The sequence below is a fragment of the Rousettus aegyptiacus genome, unplaced genomic scaffold (assembly GCF_014176215.1).
Source record: "Rousettus aegyptiacus isolate mRouAeg1 unplaced genomic scaffold, mRouAeg1.p scaffold_m13_p_7, whole genome shotgun sequence".
In the NCBI taxonomy this organism is placed as follows: domain Eukaryota; kingdom Metazoa; phylum Chordata; class Mammalia; order Chiroptera; family Pteropodidae; genus Rousettus; species Rousettus aegyptiacus.
In genome coordinates this window covers 45,221,278-45,241,334 of record NW_023416310.1, presented here as the reverse complement: position 1 = coordinate 45,241,334, position 20,057 = coordinate 45,221,278, and the positions used below count along the sequence as shown (strand labels likewise).

Below are 20,057 nucleotides of genomic sequence, written 5' to 3'. Positions count from 1 at the left end.
ATAGACTCAGAGACACTGAAGTGGAAGCGGTGCTTTTTAAAAAACTACTTAGGTAAAAAGGGTGTATATATATATACGCGCACACACACAATGTAATATATGTAAAATATATATATATATATACACACACACACACTTTTCAAATTTCCTCAGTTAAATGCAGTAAAAGTTATACTACTGACAAGCCATTTATAAGGATGATGGAGTACAGTTACTATTATATTCAGGGGATGATGCGTATTTCATGTTTCTTTGATTCTATCTTTGAGGAATCCTTGTGATGACAGAGTCAACATACAACCTAGTAGAAATGAGCTGAGCTGAAGTACTACACTGTTAAATTCAAACCAAAACAGTTATTAGCCATTTATTGTTTCTTGGAGGATAAAGAGTGAAATCTGAAAAATTTTGTTGAGTAGAAAAATATGCAAAATTGGGGCACAAAGCCTATAACACATTTTACATAAAAATACATCTTACTATATATGTGACATTAATTTAGTAAATTATGTTAGATACTACCATGTTATGCAGGTTTAGTATTTAGTATTTATAGTATTTTTATGAAAAAGGGGAAGACTTGATATACTTGTTATACCCAGACTACCTCTGGAAGTTTGTGTTATTTTTTTAAATGTCTTTTTGTGTTTCCGAAGCTCCCTTTTTCTTTTTACCCATGTGTACATTGCCTTTTTAAAAAAATCTTAGTAAAAAATACATAACAAAATTTACTATCTTAACCAGTTTTAAGTGTACAGCTCAGTATTATTTAGTATATTCACATTGTTGTAGAAAAATCACCAGAACTTTTTCATCTTGCAAAACTGAAACTCTTATACCAGTTAAACAATTTCCCATTTTCCCCTCTAGCCCATGGTAACTATTCTACTTTCTCTTTTTATTAACTTGACTACTTTAGATACTTCATAAAAGTGAAATAGTATTTGCCTTCTCGCAACTAGCTTATTTTACTTGTCAGAATGTCCTTGAGGTTCATCTGTGTTGTACCATGTGACAGGATTTCTTTCCCTTTTAAGGCCTAATAGTATTCCATTTTAGGTATATACCACATTTTGTTTATTTATCTGTCAATATATTACATTTTATCAGCTTTTAAAAAGTAGTTTGCTTCACCCTATAAATGTGATCATAAAAATTCGAATGTAAACATTGTGTGTGCGGCAACAGGGATAGAGGTTGGGGGTTATTAAATTGTATCTCTCTAAAATTTACAGCAAAAATAAAGATCCTTTGTCTAGTAAATTGTCCCCAACTTTATGTCTTAGATTTTTATATTTGAGATTTTTTTCGAAGTGAAACATATCTCTTACTAAGAATGGAACAAGAAAAAGGGAAGTTATGTTTGAAATTGAAGATATCTCTGTATGTCAAGATATCCTACTATTTGTCTTACTTCACCTACTCCTAGCATCTGTGTTCTTCCTATTTCATGCATTAGAAATTTTGAGGTTCCCTTTTTTATAACATATTTCCTGTGTATTGATTTTGTTTTCTCAAATGGAGTAAATTCTTGAAGGCAAGAGACGTGTTATGATGATATCCTGTAGTGATGAGCATAACAGAAGTTGCTTAAAAACTACATATTCAAGGAAGACAAGAGAGATGGAGAGAAAGAAGTTCCTGTGCTGAAGAGATGTTTGCTTTTGGTTTTTCTGTGACTCAATCTTGGACTCTTCACTAGTGAAGCATTTCTTCGACTTGCAGACTAAGTGTGTTGTGTGTCTGTGTGTGTATGCATGTCTGTGTGTGTGTTCGTGTGTGTGTGTGTGTGTGTGTGTGTGTGTGTGTGTGACATTCCCTGTTAAAAGCTCAGGAAAGAGAGCAGAAGCTGGCATGGGCCTGAAAGTTGTGGTCTGATAGTATGTAGTAAGAATTCTGTGTTGCAGCCCCAAAAATAATCTCAAATTTCTATCCCCTAATTTTAAGCCTAGATATTCAACTCTCAGAAGGACAGCTGGACCTGTGTGTGACTTAGACCTCTCAAATTTAGTAGCATATAGTAGGAATGTTTGATAAAAACGATTTATCATTTTTGATGATAGTGAAAGCATGTAGAGGTATCCAAAAGGTGATAGAGAGTATGTGAGAAATATTTTCAGTCAAATCCTTCTCTAGGTCCCCTACCTCCACTCATGTGCTTCCATTCCCACCCTAAGGATAAAGAAATGAGGATTACCAACATGGATTTTACCTTTGGGAAGCTTGGGGTTCCTCGTTTGTGGCTTTATGCTCAGGCAAGAAGTGTAATCTGTTCACACATATCTGAGAGGAAATATATCTGGACCCCGTCCACCAGGTTACTTGAAACCTCACCCCAGACTAAAAATGTTTTAATCAAACTAGCATGTCTGGTCAGCTTGGGGAGCTTTCTTGGTAGGGACAAATTCTTGAGAACCTTAGTAGAGAAGTATGTGAATCTCTGGGGTCGTTGTGGCAAGGTGGTGGGTGTGTGGGGTTGGGCAAGAATTTAACTTAGCCCGGATAGCTTGTTGAATGCAGGCATGGAGGAAGGGATAAAGTAGGGGACAAAAAGGGCTCAGCTCTGTGTCATTTTTTTGCTCATAGGAAGATACAGGCACTCATTGCCAGGTGCAGAGCTCTGGCCTGCTGTCCTTTCACCTCCCTGTGACTGTCACCTCCTGGTTTCCCTGCAAGCCATTTGAGATTAAGTAGGAAATGATAGAGGGACTCTGAATCAGAAAACCTTGCTTTAAGTTTTACAGATCTGCAGGGAGGAAGTGTACCTCCCAGGATCTGTTTCCTATGTGCTAAAATTAGAGGAATCTTATCCAGACATTTAGGGGTTTCCCTCCATTGTTCTTATGCCCCCTCAGCTTACCTTGATCTTAAGCTTTTATCTCTTTCATTCTATCACTGGCCTGGCTTCTGGGAAGCATAGGGAAAAGGGTTAGGAAAGATGGGGAGAGTTAAGGAACTGGTTGGGGGTATGTGGATTTGCTGTTCTTAAATCCTTTCTGGAACAAAGTGTAGGTTTGGGGAAGAGGAAGAGTGAGTGAGGAGAATAAACAGTGCCGCCTGTAACACTTGTGTGGGCACTCAGCCCGGACCTTTGCTTCATGTTATCAATCTCAGTGTTGTTCCTCTCTCTCATTTAAAGCATACAGGTGTATACACATGTAATTTCTTAATTTCATGGAATCATACCTTTTTAAAATACTGTTTTATAATCTTTTTTCACCTTTTCTCCCAGCCTTATTCAGTTATAATTGACATATAACATTGTATAAGTTCAAAGCGTACACTGTGATGATTTTACATACATGTATATTGTTAAATAGTTACCATAATATGGCTAATACATTCATCATCACACACAGTTACCTATTTCTTTGTGTGTGGTGAGAATCTTTTTTCATTTGATTGTGTGTTATAAACATCTTTTCATGTTAACCAATACAAAATAAGTGGTTGAATTATATTTAATGTGTGGCTATACCATAATTCATTTTTTTCTCTAATATTTAATCTCTCTTATCTCCATCTGTTATCAATGGGGCCTTCCCTGACCCCCTTACTAAAACTGTAACAAACCTCCTTTCTTTCCTGTCTTTCTTTTTGCTTTTCTCTATAGCATTTAGCACCACTTGATAGACTACATTTTAAAAATTTGTGTATTGCCTGACATACTCCATTAGAATGTAAGCTCCATGAAGATAAGGATTTTTTCTTATCCACTCCTCTATACCTGATGCTAAGAGCAGTTCCTGATGCACAGTTGGTGCTCAATAAATATTCGTTGAATGAATGAATTTCTTGGACTTTTGGTGTACATATTTGTTTTTTTATTTGCAATATTTTTGTTATTAGGTACATTCTGTGATAAACAGCTTGGTATATAATCTTTGCACATTTTTCTACTTATCTCCTTAGGATAAATTTCAAAAAAATGGAATGACTGAGTTAAAGGATGTGCACATTTAAAATGTTTATTCGTGGAGCCAAACTACCCTTAAGAATATTAATTTCTACCAATAGCGCATAAGAGTGCTGATTTTTCCACATCATCAGTAACATTAGATTGTGTATTTTTCATCTTCCTCATCTGACAGGTGAGGCATGGTCTTATTACCGTAACATGGTAAGTGAGAATGTGACTCTGGAGCCGTTCTGAATTCTCACTCAGCCACTTACTGTGTGACCTTAGGTAAGTCATTTAACGTCTCTCAGCTTTATCTTTGATAAAGTAGGTGTATAGATAGCACCTATTTCCAGGGGTTACTAAATCAGTTAATTTGAGTAAAATACTTCTAATAGTAACTGAGACGTGACATTCAATAAATATGATTTAATTTACATTTCTTTGAATATTAAAGATTGAATATCTTTTCAAATGTATTTTTGGACATTCGCATTTTTTCTTTGGATCACTTATTCATGCCCTTTGCACATTTTCCCAGTAATGTTTTTCTAATGATTTGTAGGAGCTAAAGTATTAACTGTTACATGTGGTGCAGAATTGTTCCAAGTTTTTTTTCTGTCTGGAAGTTTTACATTTTTAGGTAGTCAAAATAATATTTTCCTTTGTAGTTTGCTACTAGGCTAGTGTTTAGAAAAGGCATATTTTGCTACCTCAAAATTATAAAAAAAAAATACCCATTCTCTTTGTGTGTGTGTGTAATTTTAAATCTTTAAATTTAATCTTTAAGTCTTCAATCCATCTGGAATTTATTTTGATGTGAAGACAGCAGTTGAGATTGGCTCTATTTCTTCTCAGTTGGGTAGTGTCCCAAACCCATTTACTGAAGAAGAAGGACCAAGAGTAAGAATCAAGGAGGATTCTCCTTCAGGATAATCTGTTCTTTTCTCTTCTGATTTGAAAGTAGGATGTCATGGAAATGTCAGATCTCTATTTCAGAGAATGAAATTATTTTTTGGACTCAGTAGTCCAAATTCAGTCAATAGTTATTCTAAGTTGTGGGATACATATGCTGTGTAAAGCAGTTTGGAATCAGAAATCACAGCTTGACTCTTAAGTGATGAGGCTGCTGCACTTATCAGTGTAGTTCTCTACTGGCTCTGGAGGCTCCTCCTAAGCCAATTCTAATTCGAGAACTGTTTTGAAGGGGCCATTGTTAGTTAGGAATGATAAGTTCTGTGTTGTTCAAAAAATGAATGAAGTCACTGAAGCAGATATTTCTTCATTCCAGCTTGGGAGTATTGATAAAATATATCAAATGGTAATAAACTCATTGTGTTCTAGCTCTGCCCTCATCAGCTCTTGTGGGAACTCTAGTCCCATTCAGTTTCTTGCTTCTGACTCAAGATAGAGGGAGGATGCTTCTTGTAGAACAGAGCATCCACGAATACCATGGCAGCTACTATCTGTCAGAAATGATGAAGAAGGGTAGCTAATTCTTAGGTAGTATATATTACATTCCAGGAACTGTTCTAAGTACCATATGTGTGTGTGCATGCACGCATGCATGTATGCATACATGCCTGCCTGCCCGCCTCCCTGCCTGCCTGCCACTCCCCCCAAATTCATGTCTACGTAGACCTTGCGAATGTGATCTTATTTGGAAATACGGTTTTTGTACATGTAATCAAGATTAAGTCATACTGGGTTAGGGCAGACCCCAATTCAATGACTGGTGTTCTTATAAGAGGGAGACAAACACAGAGGGAAGATGGCCATATGAAGATAGAGGGAGAGATTGGAGTTATGCTGCCACAAACCAAGGAATGGCAAAGATTACTGACAACCACTAGAATCTTGAAGAGGAAGAAAAGCTTCTTCCATAGAGCCTTCAGAGAGAGCATGGTCTTTCCAACACCTTGATTTGGACTTCTAGCCTCCGGAAAGAATAAATTTCTGTTGTTTAAAGCTATCCAGTTTGTAGTATTTGTTATGGCTGCCCTAGGAAACTAGTACACGGTCTTGTTATCATCTTCAGTTTCAAATAAGAAAACTGAGGCCCCAAATGGTCGAACACTTGGAGATCTCGCTTAGCTAGCTCTGCTGGCAGGGCACTTACTCTGAAGATCCTGCTTTTGCTGTTGTCAGCTTTCCATATTCACCATGGCCATCAGCTTCTGGTAGCACTGGGCCTGAGCTGCTGGGACGACTCCTTTCTTTAACATAGCAGGTACAGCCTTTCCTCATTCTTGCCCACTTCACACCCTAAAGAAGAAACTTCTCAAGAGACTTCTGGCTGTAGCTAAAACATTGCACTAGGTCTTTTCCTCGCCCTACTCCTCCAGGTGAAACCAGGCTTTTATTTTTATTTCCATGCAGTGTCAGAGAAGTGTGGTGACATTTAGGGGGAGGGCCACCTAGCTTCTGGCAGTTGTTCTTATGCCTCTCATTTCTGGCCTGCTATACTTCCTCAAATTTCTATCAGTAGGTAATTCAAGTCTTGTTTTTCTTTGTAGCTTTCAGGATCTCACACACAGCTCACATGACACATATCATAGTTCATGGTTGTGAGCAGAGAAGGAGCAGCTTCATGGCAGCACTTGCTGTGAGGGCTCTTAAAGAATTCAACCCACCACTGTGGCGCTCTCCCCTATCAATGGGGGGTGGGAGGGGATAAGGGTATTATCTGACCCAGCTCATGTACCTGAATAGCTTCTTGTCTGCCCTATTCTCTTCTGCTGGCATCCCAGAAGATGTTTTCTCCCTATATATTCCATTGCTGGCTATGGAATCTTGCCTGTTTCCAATATAGGCCTTTTGTTTTGGATCCTCCCGTTATTCTTAGCTCCTCTCACTAGACTGTGAACTCCAGGAACTCAGGAATCATATCTGTTTTGTTTGCTGTTGTATCACAGGACTGAGCAAAGACCTGGCACTTGCTAGCCCAAGAAATGTTTATAGAATGAAGAAATGAATGTTGGCCTTGAAGCTTTGGAACCCTAGTTTCCTTCCTTCTTGTTGAAGCCAAGCACCAGATTAAGAACTTTAGAAGCCTAAGCAATAGAACAGTTGTCATGTCCCTCATACTTTCAGCTCTCAGTATATATTTCAAAAACAATATTAAACATAAATATAAGGAGATCCCACAAACGATAGGGAAAATCCAGCAAAATGCTGATACATATTTTTTAAAATCATGGTTTCTACTTGGATAAATATAAAATATTTAAAACATTTGTTTTTATTGTTGTCTGCTTTGGTGATTTTCTAAGCACATACTATTGGATAATTCTGCCTGGAACAGCCCCTTCCTCACCTTGGACTTCACCTTCCTTATTACTCCATCTGGTGAAACTGCCAGCCCACTCCTTTCACCCCACCCCCACCCCCCAGGAGTATCCGGCTCCTGAGACTGCAGCCTGTGGTCCTTGGGGGCTTGCCAAGAAAGTCAAGTAGAGCATGCACAGTGCTGAGGAGTACCTCATATTGAGAACTCCCATGATGAATTATGATTTATAGTCAGAAAAACACATTGTACCAAGTAATTACACTTTGACCATTTTTAGTCATAATATTCTGATTCCTGATCCTGTATGTGGAAAGCCCAGAAATTTCCCTGTGGTCCTCCTTCCTGGGTTACTGAGAGAGAAGTCAAGATGCAGGTTCACTCTGCTTCTATTAATCTGTGCCTTGCTGAGACCATTCAGAGAGGTAAGAGATGATTCTGGAAGTAGAGAGCCTAGGCCTCCTACAGGCTGTTTCAAGGCTATGACCACAATCAAATTCTGCTGCTGCTTGATTCCAAAGAGTTTAAAATAGCATTGGAAACCTCCTAGGAAAAACACCACCGTAACTTCTTGGCTAAGGAAGTGGTGTGTTCTGGCCAGAGCAGAAAGGGTAGCCAAGGCTCCCAAGTTCTATTCTGGAGCTGTTGATTTGAGGTGTGACATTCAGCAATCTGAGATGATGGATGATGTCCTGTAACTCTGGTTTCTCATCTCAGCACACAGTGATATGGGCTGTGCTTGTAAGGAAAGAAGCTAATACACTGGTCCCCTGTTTTCTATGAGAGCCTCACCATTAGATGTCCTTTTCATTTGTTTTCCAGGCTCCTTTGTAAAATGCAGACACCTCTGCCCCCAATACACACAGAGATAATATAAGAACCCAGCAATATTATCCACATTTTACTTTAATTCATTTAATCAGAATTGCTTTCCTTTTCCCAGTGTGATCAGATTAGCTCTTCTAAGGGGAGAGAACTTTGATAGGGTTTAGGAAAGGAAGGAAAGGTCTGTGTGGAGCACATACTTTGGCCTTGGAGAGCCAGAGAGTAACATGAGGGCACCGGTTGCATGATGTGCTACATGAGGAAGAACAAATTCACATCCGTGGAGAGTCAGGAATGTATTAGATGCTTTTAATATATTATTTAGTTATCATAATGCAAATCAAGTTATCTGCATTTTGGCATATGAGCAAGCTGAACATCAAAAAAGTTATGTAACTTGCCCAAGGTCAGACAGCAAATGAAAGACTGAGCTAGGACTTAGTTCTCTTCAGGTCTGTCCAATTCCAAAGCCCATTGCTGTTTTCACAGAGCTCTTCTATCTCTGACAAGATTTAGCAAAGGAGGTGGACTTAAAAGAAGATGGGGAGATGCCATCTTTTTCTGCCTCACAATTTTGCTTGTTGAGACCTGTTTAGCCAGAGCATCCTGTTTATAGAATACTAGGTTCTATATATAGAGATGCTGCAACAACATATGTGGGGGAGATACCAATTGGCTGTAGAAGAGAATTGAAAAAAAACCTTTATTCTTTACCTCTAAGTCGTCATTACGGTGTAATCCACTAGTGTCAAAACACCACCGGAAACTCTGGTTTATTGCTTGAGAGGCCTCCTATCATCCAAATAAAACCTGTTGATACATTCCAAGGAGTATGCTATGATGGGGACAGAGGTGAGGGTGTGGTGTGCCCTTACTACATGTACTGGAGCTGGTGGCACCTGTTGTGTGACTACTGCAGTGAATTATTACTGAGTAAACAAAGGGTGTCTGTCTCTTCTTTGCCTTTCTAAAGGGATACCAGATGGCAGTGGGTGTTGGCCCAGATCCAGGGGAGCCTGACCTCTGTCTAGCCTAGGAAAGGAGACGGCTTAAGAGTGTCAGGTGATAGAATAAGAAGAACTAGGGCCGGGTATAATTTTAGAGGCATCAAGAATGTGTCTTGCCCTTGAAATATTTGCCTTAGCCATTTACTATTGCTAGGAATTCAACAAGTTACATTTCTTTCCCCTGATTTAGGTCTTGGAGACCCTATTAAAAATGAAGAGATTCTAGGAAAGGTTATGCAAGCGGAAGCATGATTTAGTTTATGAGATTGATTTCTGAGAACTAGACTAAGGCAAGGAACAGAGAGGAGAGGGCACTGTCCCCTTGCCCCCCCAGTCATAGGGACAGGAGAGTGACGTCACTGAGTTGGCGATAAAGGCTCTCAAAAAGAGAAGTTGGGTCCCTAAAAAAACATTTTGTTTTCTTCACAGTTTTGTCTGAGAAGCTAGCAGCTGACGGTGGTGGAGATGGAGGTTCTTGACCCCAAGAGGGGGTGCAGAGTAGAGAGGTTTTCCACCAGTGTGCTGGGTGTGCAGGCATAATGTTTGGAGCAGCTGACAGGCAGAATGTAACAAGGCGTACAAGACCTTTGAGTCTGTGGTTTACTGTGATATCCTCAGACAAGACCATCACAGATCTTAGGAAGCATGAAGGAGCTTCCCAGAAATGATGTAAAATTGTGGTGCAAAAGAGACCACTGATGACAACATGGGCAGGGCACTTCCTCAGTAGCCACTGGTCATAGGCAACTTCTAGTTTTGATTTCCCAATGAGTTCTGCTGAGATAGGGTTTACCAGAAAGTAAAGTAAGCCATGTCAAAAGTAATGACAAAGCACTTGGAGTGTCTGTGCAAAGGTTCCAGGTCCCCTTGTCCCCTAACTTTGTGGAGCCAAAATAGCTAATCCAGAGGCTACCAGCCTCGCACCTGTGAATCACATCTACAATTTTTTGGCTTGAATTCCTCCAAAGAGAGGGACCTTTCCTAGTTGACTGTTCACCTTTCATTTATCAGTGTTCTCAGACTACCTTTGTGATATGATTCTCACATCTTTCCCTCCTCCACGGGAGCTTTCACAGAGGCAACTCAAATCTCAGTGCCTTTCTCAGCTCCTCACAGTTGGATTCATGGATGTCTTTTACCCTCAGGCTTCAACTTCTACTCTGTCGACATTCCTATTCTAAGTCTAGAGCATTTCCTTTTGATCAGACTCTTGGCTTCATTATGGCCTCTGGGGTTATTACTCATTTATTCTGGAATATTTCTGTAGAGGGCTGTCCTAGGAATAGTGTCTACCATTTGCTTCCTAAAGTTTGGCAGGGTCTAGACCTCCTTCCTTACTGGAATTGGCACAACTCTGGAATTTTCTGGCTGTACCACACACCTTTGTCTTTCCCCAACTACTATAGCCCCATACACAAGATCTAATGATATAGCTTGATCAGCTGATCACCAAGATTTTGGAGCCGGTACCCCCAGCAGGGAGGGCCTCCTGGGCATGTGTACTGTACTCTGAGAGACATCTCTGTCCACCAGTTACTAGCTCCCCTTCATCTTTTTTCCTAGGAGGATCAAGCTCTGTCCCCTGGCCCGGCAGGGACCCCTTAGCCCTGTCTACAACCCTTCTGTCAAACCTTCACCACTAGGGGCTGTGGCCTTTGCTTTCCAGCCTCTCTTAGGCCAGGTCCCTTCTCTGATACTAGAGCCTTTTCTTGCATTTAGGCTTCAGTAGATAAAGTCCTGCTCATGCACAGATCTCTTAGTGTTTACTACCCTGAATTCTGCCTGATACTTTCTAAGATAATTGGATATCATTCTGATCTGTCCAGCTGCACTTTTGGAACAAGGTTCTTAGCTTAATCAGGCCCCTAATCTGAATTTCATGCTAGCTCTCTAGCTACCTCTGCCTCAAAAGGAGCTTTTAATATGCATATGTAAAGCTCCAAAAGAGAGAGAACGAATATAACATTTTCCAAACCGATTTAACTAGAGAACCATTTTTTTTTCTAAAGGAATATTTATTAAAATTTCACAGGAATGGACATCTAATAGAGGAATTCCTGGTGAAGGTAATGTGATGATCAGTGAAAAAAAATATGGAGAGATAGGCAATCTCTCCTTGTGCTCTTCATTGAACAAGTGCCCACTGAACATTTACTGTTTTCCAGTCTCTGCTGGAATCACACCATGTGTTTGCTTACCATGTGTCTGCATGAGGCCAGTGTTGACCTGGAGTGGAGCCTTAAGGTGAGGTGAAGGTAGGAATTGTACATTCTTTCTCCCATATTTGGATCCTCTTCCCCTTTCTTCAGTTGAAACAGGAAGAGGTGAATGGGGGTGATGCCATTATTACCACAGACATCAGCTTCTGGATCCAAGGAAGGAGGGCTTATCTGAGGCTTCTTTCCCCACATTTGGCCTCTTTCAGGATTTCTCTAGCACCTCCCACTCTGGGACTATTTAACTCAGCATCAGTCTCAAGTCTCACTTTTAGTTCAGGATTTTGACTTATTGGGATCAGTGCCAAGTGGAATGGAGTGGATGTGACATTATACATTTTGGAATGGATGTGACTTTATACATTTTCTACTTTCCATATGAAATCCCTCTTCTTTTACAGCTCTTGGGTGGTCCAGACTATAATCATTGTTTTCAACCATTCAGTAGAGATAAACCAATGCTCTGTGGGCAGGGTGATCTTGCAGGTAGAGAGCCATCTAAGTATGTTAGGGTGGGTGACCAACTACCTGGAGTTCCAGCTAGCATAGGTTAACAAAAGAGGAAGCCAATCACTTCCTGTATATTCCAGGACAGAGTGGAACAGACTACCTGAAGCAGATAGAAATCTCTAAGACTCTTGATTAAGAAATTACTAGCTCTCTTTGAGACCCCGAGGTATATGTCTTTACTGTCATGAGTGAGATCTTTGATTGGCCAATCTTTATTTAGTTGGTTGAGCTAATCATAAAACAAAATAGATAGAAAGGCTCAGCTTTGACCCTGTCCCTATGTATGATGTTCTTTGAACATCCAACAAGTAGCATCCTCTACTCACAAGCCCCACTCTAGGGGCCGTGGCTTATGGCACATGTCCATCTCTGTCACTTACTCTGAAAGACCATGGTTTTAACTGTGAAGATCAAAGAGTGAGCTAACTTACAGAGTGGTGGAAAGAGGGCTTGAAATGGGCACTTAAATAGACCCGGTCAAATATTTGGTCAGTCTATAGGTATTTATAAGTATTAGCCTGTAACTGCAGAAGGCTTGTTTTCCTCTACTAGTCTTTTCCTAACAACCTCCCTACATAAAGACATTTTCTAAGATTTTGTTCTTATCTCTGTTCTTTCTTCCCTCTATATACTATCTTTCATGTCATCTTTGCTTATGGTTTTAGCTACCACTGATATGTCAGAAATTCTCAAGTCTCTATCTCCAACCTAAATTTCTCTTCTGAGTTCCTGCCTCACAATGTACAGACACTATTGACATCATAACCTGGATGCCTCTTAGACATTTTAAACTCAACATATCCTAAACCAAATTTTATTCTTCACCAACCCATCCTCTTCTCCCTGTTCTTCTATTCCTTCCTATTCCTCCTCCTTTGTTCCTTGATTTAGGACCATCACCATCCAGGGTCATTAGTCAACTTGTTTCTGCATCACTATCTTATATTATGTCCCTACCAGAAATTTAATTGCTCTGAGTATAATGTAAGATGTGTAGGATGTGGGTGAGTGATTTCTTTCTTCCCTTCCTTCCTTCCTTCAGTTGTAGTAAGGCAAGCGACTTGAATTCTAATACTGGCTTTTCCTGTCCCTGAAAGCCCTTTTTCCTACCTTGCCATTAGGAATTTAGCACTATTCATATCACCCAGGTATGTGGCCTTGGTCTCTCATAATCTTCTCTGCAAACCTTCCTTACTCTGTTATCATTAAGCACTCCAGATAATTCTTACTCTGTTATGAAAACCAACTGAACTCTTAACTTTCCCTCTTTAACTCACCTCTGTATGTCCATAGCCTACTCAAGGGCTCTGCTGAATTAAAAAGCTCACCTACTTTAGCCACACAAGGATTTGTAGAACCTCTGATATGTTCTTTTACATTATCTTTCCTCCTTTGAAAGCATTTCTTGTTTTAGATAGGATTTACTACTTCTTACCCTAGGAATGGTTTTGCTTTGAAGCATCTGTAGAGGGGAAGGAAGGTAAGAGGATATTCCAGGCAAGAGCAATAATGTGAATATAGGCAGCAACCTACATGAAACCTATTGTGGGCAATGGAAAAAACTAGTCCAACTGGAAAGAAGAATTCTTGTTGGGGAGCAGAATAGAGCTCAGAATGGATTAGAAAGCCCAGAAATGGACCTACGTTTCAGTGGGAAAGAATAGTTTTAGGATAAATGTCTAACCATTAAAAATAAATTTCTGTCTATGGCCATGCCACCTTGAACAAGCCTGATCCCATCTGATCTCAGAAGCTAAGTAGGGTCGGGCCTGGTTAGTATTTGGATGGGAGACCACTAGGAAGACCAGGCACTGTAGGCATAAAAAACAAATAAATAAATAAATAAATAAATTTCTGTCACTTTCTAGCAAAATAAATTATAGATGGATTAAAAGATTTTGTTTACATTAAAAACTAAAGTAATAAGTATACTAGAAAATAGTTTTTAGTATGGCACCAAAAGCAGAAAGTATAAAGGAAAAAGTGATGGATTATCTAAAAAAAAAATAATTACAATAAACATCATATAAAAAATAAAAAGTAGATGACAAACTGGTTACAAAAAAGAAAATGGGTCAAAGTCATAGAAGAATAGATACAAATGACCAATAAAGCTTATAGAAAAAGGCTGTTTCATTCTAATCCAGAAAACACAAACAGAAGATATCATTTTTTAAGTGTCTGATTGAAAGATGTTAAAAAAATATATTTATTGCTGGTGAGGGCTTGAAGAAACAGGAACTCATACTGTGTTGCTGGGGATATAAATTAATATGGTCTCTCTGAAGTTCATTTTGGAAATCTGTATCAATTTTAAAGTGCACATGCTCTTAAACCAGCAATTTGACTTCTAGGTATTTATCCCAAGGGAAAGCATACAGAGAGATATATGTATGAGGATATTTGTTACTACAGAGTTTATAAAGCAATCAAACGGGCCATCGATAGGGGATTGGTCAAATAAATTGTGGTACGTTCGTTCAATGACAAATGAAATAGATCAATAATTATTGACATGGAAAGATGGCATATTCAGTATATACATGAAAAATGTAGCATACGAATCTGTTTCAGTTGAAATAAATATGGCCATAGCTATGTGTATATATTTAAAAATTCATATAACACATTAACAGAAATTATCTTTTCTGATTTATAAAAAAATTATATGCCACTTAAAAAATAGGAAATAGATTCTGACTTAAGGTTAGTGAGTGGGGCGAAACCAGGCACAGTTATTTTACCTGTGTGGACTAGGTAAGGAATAGTGGTGATCAAAGCAGTGTTCAGGGAAGGTTTTATGGTGCGAATATATGAAATGAATGAAGTGAAAAATGAGGTTAGAGAAATGAGTTAGGAAACCATAGTGGCAGACTGGGCGTGAACTAATTAGGCATAAGCTGGGGTAGGCAGTGAAATTATAAAGAAAAGGACCAATCTGAGGGACATTCCATGGAAGGAAATACTGATCTGATAGTCTGTCAGGCAGGAAGAGGATTAAAAGAAAGAGTAGCAAGTTACTGGTAATGCCAAGGTATCTGTCTACCCTGTAAAGTTGGAAAATTACTTGCCGTGACAGAAATGGAGTAATTGGAAAGGAGAACCACTCTTCTAGAAGGAGGAGACAAATTTGTTTCTTGGAGTCGAATTTGAAGGACCAGCGATACACCCAAAAGGAAATGTTTCATAGGCTGGGGATTCCTATTTAGAGAAAAAAGTACTTCTAAACTAGAGGAAATAGGTAAAAGTGGGGATTCTCTAGATACGACACCCTTGAGATGCTTGAGGGAGGGTGGTCATATCTTGGTTTTCCCTTTCCTGTTGGCAGTCTTAATGGACCCTGGAGAGGAGTGTGCTGTAGTGGTCTCAATTGGAACTGAGAATAGAGCTTGAAAAGAGGTAGGAGTGAGCACTAATCATCATAATAAAATGACAGTCACAATATTGTTTAAAAGTCACTCTATCATTTAAAAGACCATTTTCTGCAGCGACTTAGTTAACAATCCTGTATGTTATGTATTGTTATTTTTCTCCTTTTATAAGGATGCCAAAGCTTAATTAGAGAATAGAATTTGGACTGAAACTCAAGTATTCAGGCCTCAAACTACATTTCTTAGTTCTTTACTCTTGATCTCTTAAAGATGAATTTTGTAAGGATGGGAAGACTAAAGCAAAAATTGCAGCCTAGAGCTAGAGGTACCCACAGTTAAGTGGTTGGAGGAAGAAGAGGGCCAGGGAAAACACCATGTCACTGATAGTCACTGCTTTGTCCCCTGGCCTTTGTAGGCCCTGACATTCATCTGAACTAGAGAATGTTGGATTTCTATTGAATTCATGGGGGGAAAAAATCCTAATCTGTTTATAAATAGCATGAGGCATTTTGGAAGTCAGGTTGGTCAGTTTGGTTACAGCAGAGTTAATATGCTAGCTGAGTGGTTTATTGAATTCTGGCTTCGTTCTTTTGAAAGTAATACAGTAAAAGCATATTGACTTTGACCCATGAGGGAAGGACTTGTCTGAATTAATTACATGGAAAAAATTTTTTTTTACAAAGTCATTAGGTTTGTTTACTTTTAGAATCACATGGTAACTCATGTATATGCTATTTGGTAGGGACCCTAAGAGGATCCACTTTAATGAGTAAAAAAATCAAAAGTCCCTTAAGTCACTTCAGTTTTCCAACTGTTCTATTTGTGGGTTTAAATTATTAAGCTAACCCATTCTGATAGCATAAACACAAAAAGCAGCTTTTTCCTATCAGAAGTTTTGAATTAACAAGGAAGGTCCACTTTAAATAGGTTCTCTGGCAATTTTTAGACTAATGTCCACTAAAAATCTTGCCAAGGCATCCCTGTAGCCCAGTGCTTGGAGCATAGTGGACAGCGGTTGAATGAGTGAATGAGTGAGCAAGTGAGTGGGTGAGTGAGTGAAGGACTGAATGAACCTTTCTCTCAGAGGCATATTGAGCTGTGTGGAACTGTCTTCCCATAGCCTCACACTACAGCTTGGCTGGGTGGTTTGGAGACAAGTCTTTACTTTGGATTTCATAGTGAGGAGGGAGGAAATGGAGGCACCATGGGGATTTCTACTCTGTGAGGTGGCAACTCCACAGAGAAGGGACATTTTCAAAACCAGTAAGCTGGTATAAGTTGAATCCCAGTCACTTGATCTTTCCTTCTAAAAAGATCAGGCTGCTGAGAAACTCTGGACCAAAGGAGGAGGCTTTTTGTAGGTAGGAGATTTCCTTCCTATTGATGACCTGGATATTACCCGTAGAGGGCAGCTACTTTCTAAGTCCCCTGTAGGAGGCTCTCTACCACCCTTTCTCCTCACTGGATTCTAAATCAGGAGCCTCTCTTGTTCATCACTGGTTTTGCTTACCCAGCCTGTCCCTGCCCTTTGGCTTTATGCCTTTGGCGATTTTTAGCCCTGCTTGAAATTATACCCTCAATGAGACTAAAGAAATATGGGAGGTTCTGGATCTGGGTCCAGAGGGACTGGGGGCCTGTCACCTAGCTCTGCCTGTGTTTCCTGGCATATGTTACAGCCACCTTTTTACTCTTAGCACAGTCCTTCAAGTCCATAATTCTGCCTAGGTATGGATTAAGGACTGACTTCTTCAGGGGGACTGCAGGAGCAGGAATGTCAATTCTTTGGAAAAAGCTCCTGACACCAATCTCCATGTCCTGCTTTAGGAGAATTATTGGTCTCATAGTTGATCTGGCAGTTACATTGGGAGTGGTTGGGGACATGGAGATTCTTCATAAAACAAAAAGATTTACCACCAGGTTTCTTTAAGCATTGAACCTGGCTTTTCAAAATAAAATTTGATTTTCACGCTAATAATAATGTGTACTTATTTGTATCAGAAAAAAAACTTTTGAGATTTTTTAGGAAAACATCCTTGTTTCAGAAAAGAGTAAACTTCAGGAGGTCTAGCAAGGGCAAAGACATACCTGTACTGAGGAGCTGACAATCAGATTATGTGAAAGGAATTGAAGCAGAGGGAGCACTGCATTAGAGGAAGTCTCCGTCCTTCCTGGAGGAGCATTTCTTGGGATATTTTTCAGGTGAGGGAGGGGAAAAATGCATTCCTTTCCCCAGAATCCCCTGCTTACATCTCTGATTGGGTAATTCCTGCCTCACTGACTTTTACCTTAGTCCTTTCAGACTGTACCCAAAAGACATGGTAATACCTCAGTATTTGAGAATTTGTGAGGCATATTTAAATAAGTGAAAACCTAAATTACTGAATGTGAATGACTGAATGCAACTTAATTAAATTCAATGTGTAAAAAAAGACTAAATTAACAAAATGTCAGTAGAGGTTCTTTAAGGGACCTGATATAAGTAATCAATTAGATTGATTTGCAATTAGAATTATCTAAACTATAATAAGTGCTTGTAAAATCAATTTATTCATTTATCAAATATTTATTAAGTGCAGAGAGTTCTATGATAACTTGAGGTAAATTGATAGGGTATAGACTAACTGGGAACTCAGAGGAGAGATTTTTTCTAGCTTTTGGATTTAAAGAATCAGGGAAGTTATATGAACACAGATTTCCTTGTTTTAAAGAACACTTAAAATTTTGCTTATACTCTAGTCAGGTAATGTCGATGATACAAAGGAAAATATTTTCATTCCTATTATTAAAAATTATTCTCATATTTTTAAAACTCCGAGTTAATAGCAATACGATGTATTTCTTTTCACTCAGTTTCTTTGCTAACCTCTAAAGAAATTTTCCAAACAGTAGACCTTTGGTAAAAAAAAGTCCAGTCCACTCTTCTACTAGGCAGTATCTCTGCAGCTAGTGAATGGCGTGGACCCTGTCAGGGAGGCCAGTCTTTCCAGAAGAGTTAGTGAAGGGGAGACACAGGATCTAGAGAGGATTATTTATTTTTTGAGACCTGACTATGTCCCTGTGTTGTGGAGAAAGAGCTAGTAGAGAGGGAGAAGTTGAAGACTGAAAGAAAAATACAAATTGTTAAAGTATTTGAGGAGAAGGGGCTACTGTATCCTGAGCACCAGTGCAGAGATTAAACTTGAACTGAACAAAGGGTTAGGCTACCAGTGAGGTTAACTTTATCTCCACCACCAGTTACCACCATTTATTGCTTTCCTACTTTTTGCTAGCGCTCTGTTGAATACTTTTAAGTCTCATTTGTTGGGGGTAAGGGATATGATGGGGCAAAGGGATTTGGTAAGATTTTGGAAAGGAAAAGTTGGAGTTTCTGTTGGGTTTTGTTTTCTCTAGGCAGAAGAAGTTGAGGTTGTCTGCTAAGAGCAGGGTATAGTGGGGACAGTGGCATGGTTTTTAAAAACTGTTGTGCCAATGGCAGTAATCTGAGGACATGTAGGAAGATAGCTGAGCGGTACTGAAGACCCAACTAATGTTGGAGACGAATTTCAAATAGGAGCTGTGTTTTTATTGGACAAATGGTAGATTTTTAAGGGGAGAGTAAGATATGGGTAGCAGAGTGATTATTGTCTAGTTAGCTAGCAAGAGAAGTGAGTGCAGGAAAGGACTGATAGGCAGTAATACAATGGTGAATGGGTATCAAGGGACTGGAAATCTCAATGCTGCTGAAGAACAGAAGCTGTAGAAGTAAAGACAAGGAGAGGTAGAAATGTATGAGATCATGACCAAGCAAAGGGTCTGACTTGGAGTGGAAAGGGAGACTGATCAAGGTCCCAAAGTCCTTGAAGACTAAGAGGTTAATAGTTGGTAGCAATGAGGAGTGTACTTGCTTGGTACCAGCCTCAGCAAAGGAAGGATTTTTGGGTAAGAATGGGTAGGAATGGGTAGGAATAATGGCTCTGAAGCAGCAATGAGACAGATTGTTTCCCTTCTTGGTACCTCTGGGTACTGACAAATGATTTTATGGCAGAACCTTCAGTACCCAGAAATCAAGTTCCTCAAGGAGTGTCAGGTTTCAGCTAAGGGGAAAGAGGCCAGAATTATCTTTTAGGCCTGCATTCTGCGATGCCTGCCTAAATACCACAGAATTTTAGTAGTTGGGGGAGGAGGGGAGGGGAGTTCTGGCCAAGAGGGAGGACCTCCACAAAGTATTGGACCTTTACCCAGAGTTTGCAGGGATTAAACTCTTGCAGGCAAAATCCTATTTGGCCACTAAGGTGTTTTGAGCTGTTCAGGATAATGTTGGGCCAGTGTTAATCTTTTGTGAGAGGCTAGAGGGAAACTTTGTAAAGGTTTCTCGCATAAAACTCTAGGAGTCAGTGGACTCTTGAGCCTTTCTGTTTCTGGGGGATCTGGAATTTATTTTTCCCTCTGTGCATGGTGACAGCAAATAATGCCTTAAAGCCCACATGGTTTGAAAGAGTCTGGAAATAGATTATTTATAAAGATGCTTTTGGATTTTCAGTGGTTCAGGATTCCTTTGGCATTGTAAGTACACGACTCTAAACATTTGAGAAAAAAGCCTCCAAATAGTGGAAAACACACAAAATCTTCACAAATCTTTTAGCTCCTTTTTAATTTGATCCATTTATACCACCAGCCTGGCTATAAAACCAGATGTGAACAGCTCAGAAAACGATTGCCTAATCAGCCATTCACCACAGGAACCTAAGCAAAGTTGTGTGGCCCCCAGCAGAAGAGGCTATGTGGCTCAGAACTCAGGGTACTTTCTAAATTGTTTGTAATTGGTTTTGCCACTTACAAATGAGAAACTTGTCTGCCTAAAGTCATACACAAGGTTGGAAGACAACAGGCTGGGAGGAAATTTTTGCAATATATGTAAAAGACAATGGATTAATACCCATAATCTGTAAAAGATTCTTTTAATTC

At 39.4% G+C, this 20,057-nt stretch overlaps 1 long non-coding RNA gene and 1 pseudogene across 16 annotated transcripts in view; both read left to right on the top strand.

The window, feature by feature from the left end:
* LOC107519097 overlaps positions 1–20,057 on the top strand; it is an 86,769-nt gene that overhangs the window by 16,069 nt on the left and 50,643 nt on the right. For 11 of the 16 annotated variants that reach the window (XR_004951902.1, XR_004951903.1, XR_004951898.1 and 8 more), the window contains 2 exons: positions 4,092–4,186; positions 11,182–11,271. This is a non-coding gene — a long non-coding RNA (uncharacterized LOC107519097). Of the gene's footprint in view, positions 1–4,091; positions 4,187–5,646; positions 10,564–11,181; positions 11,272–20,057 lie in introns of those variants that run through there. The other 5 variants (XR_004951893.1, XR_004951899.1, XR_004951901.1 and 2 more) reach the window with 3 other exon arrangements.
* Positions 13,445–13,562, top strand: LOC118605821 (annotated as a pseudogene).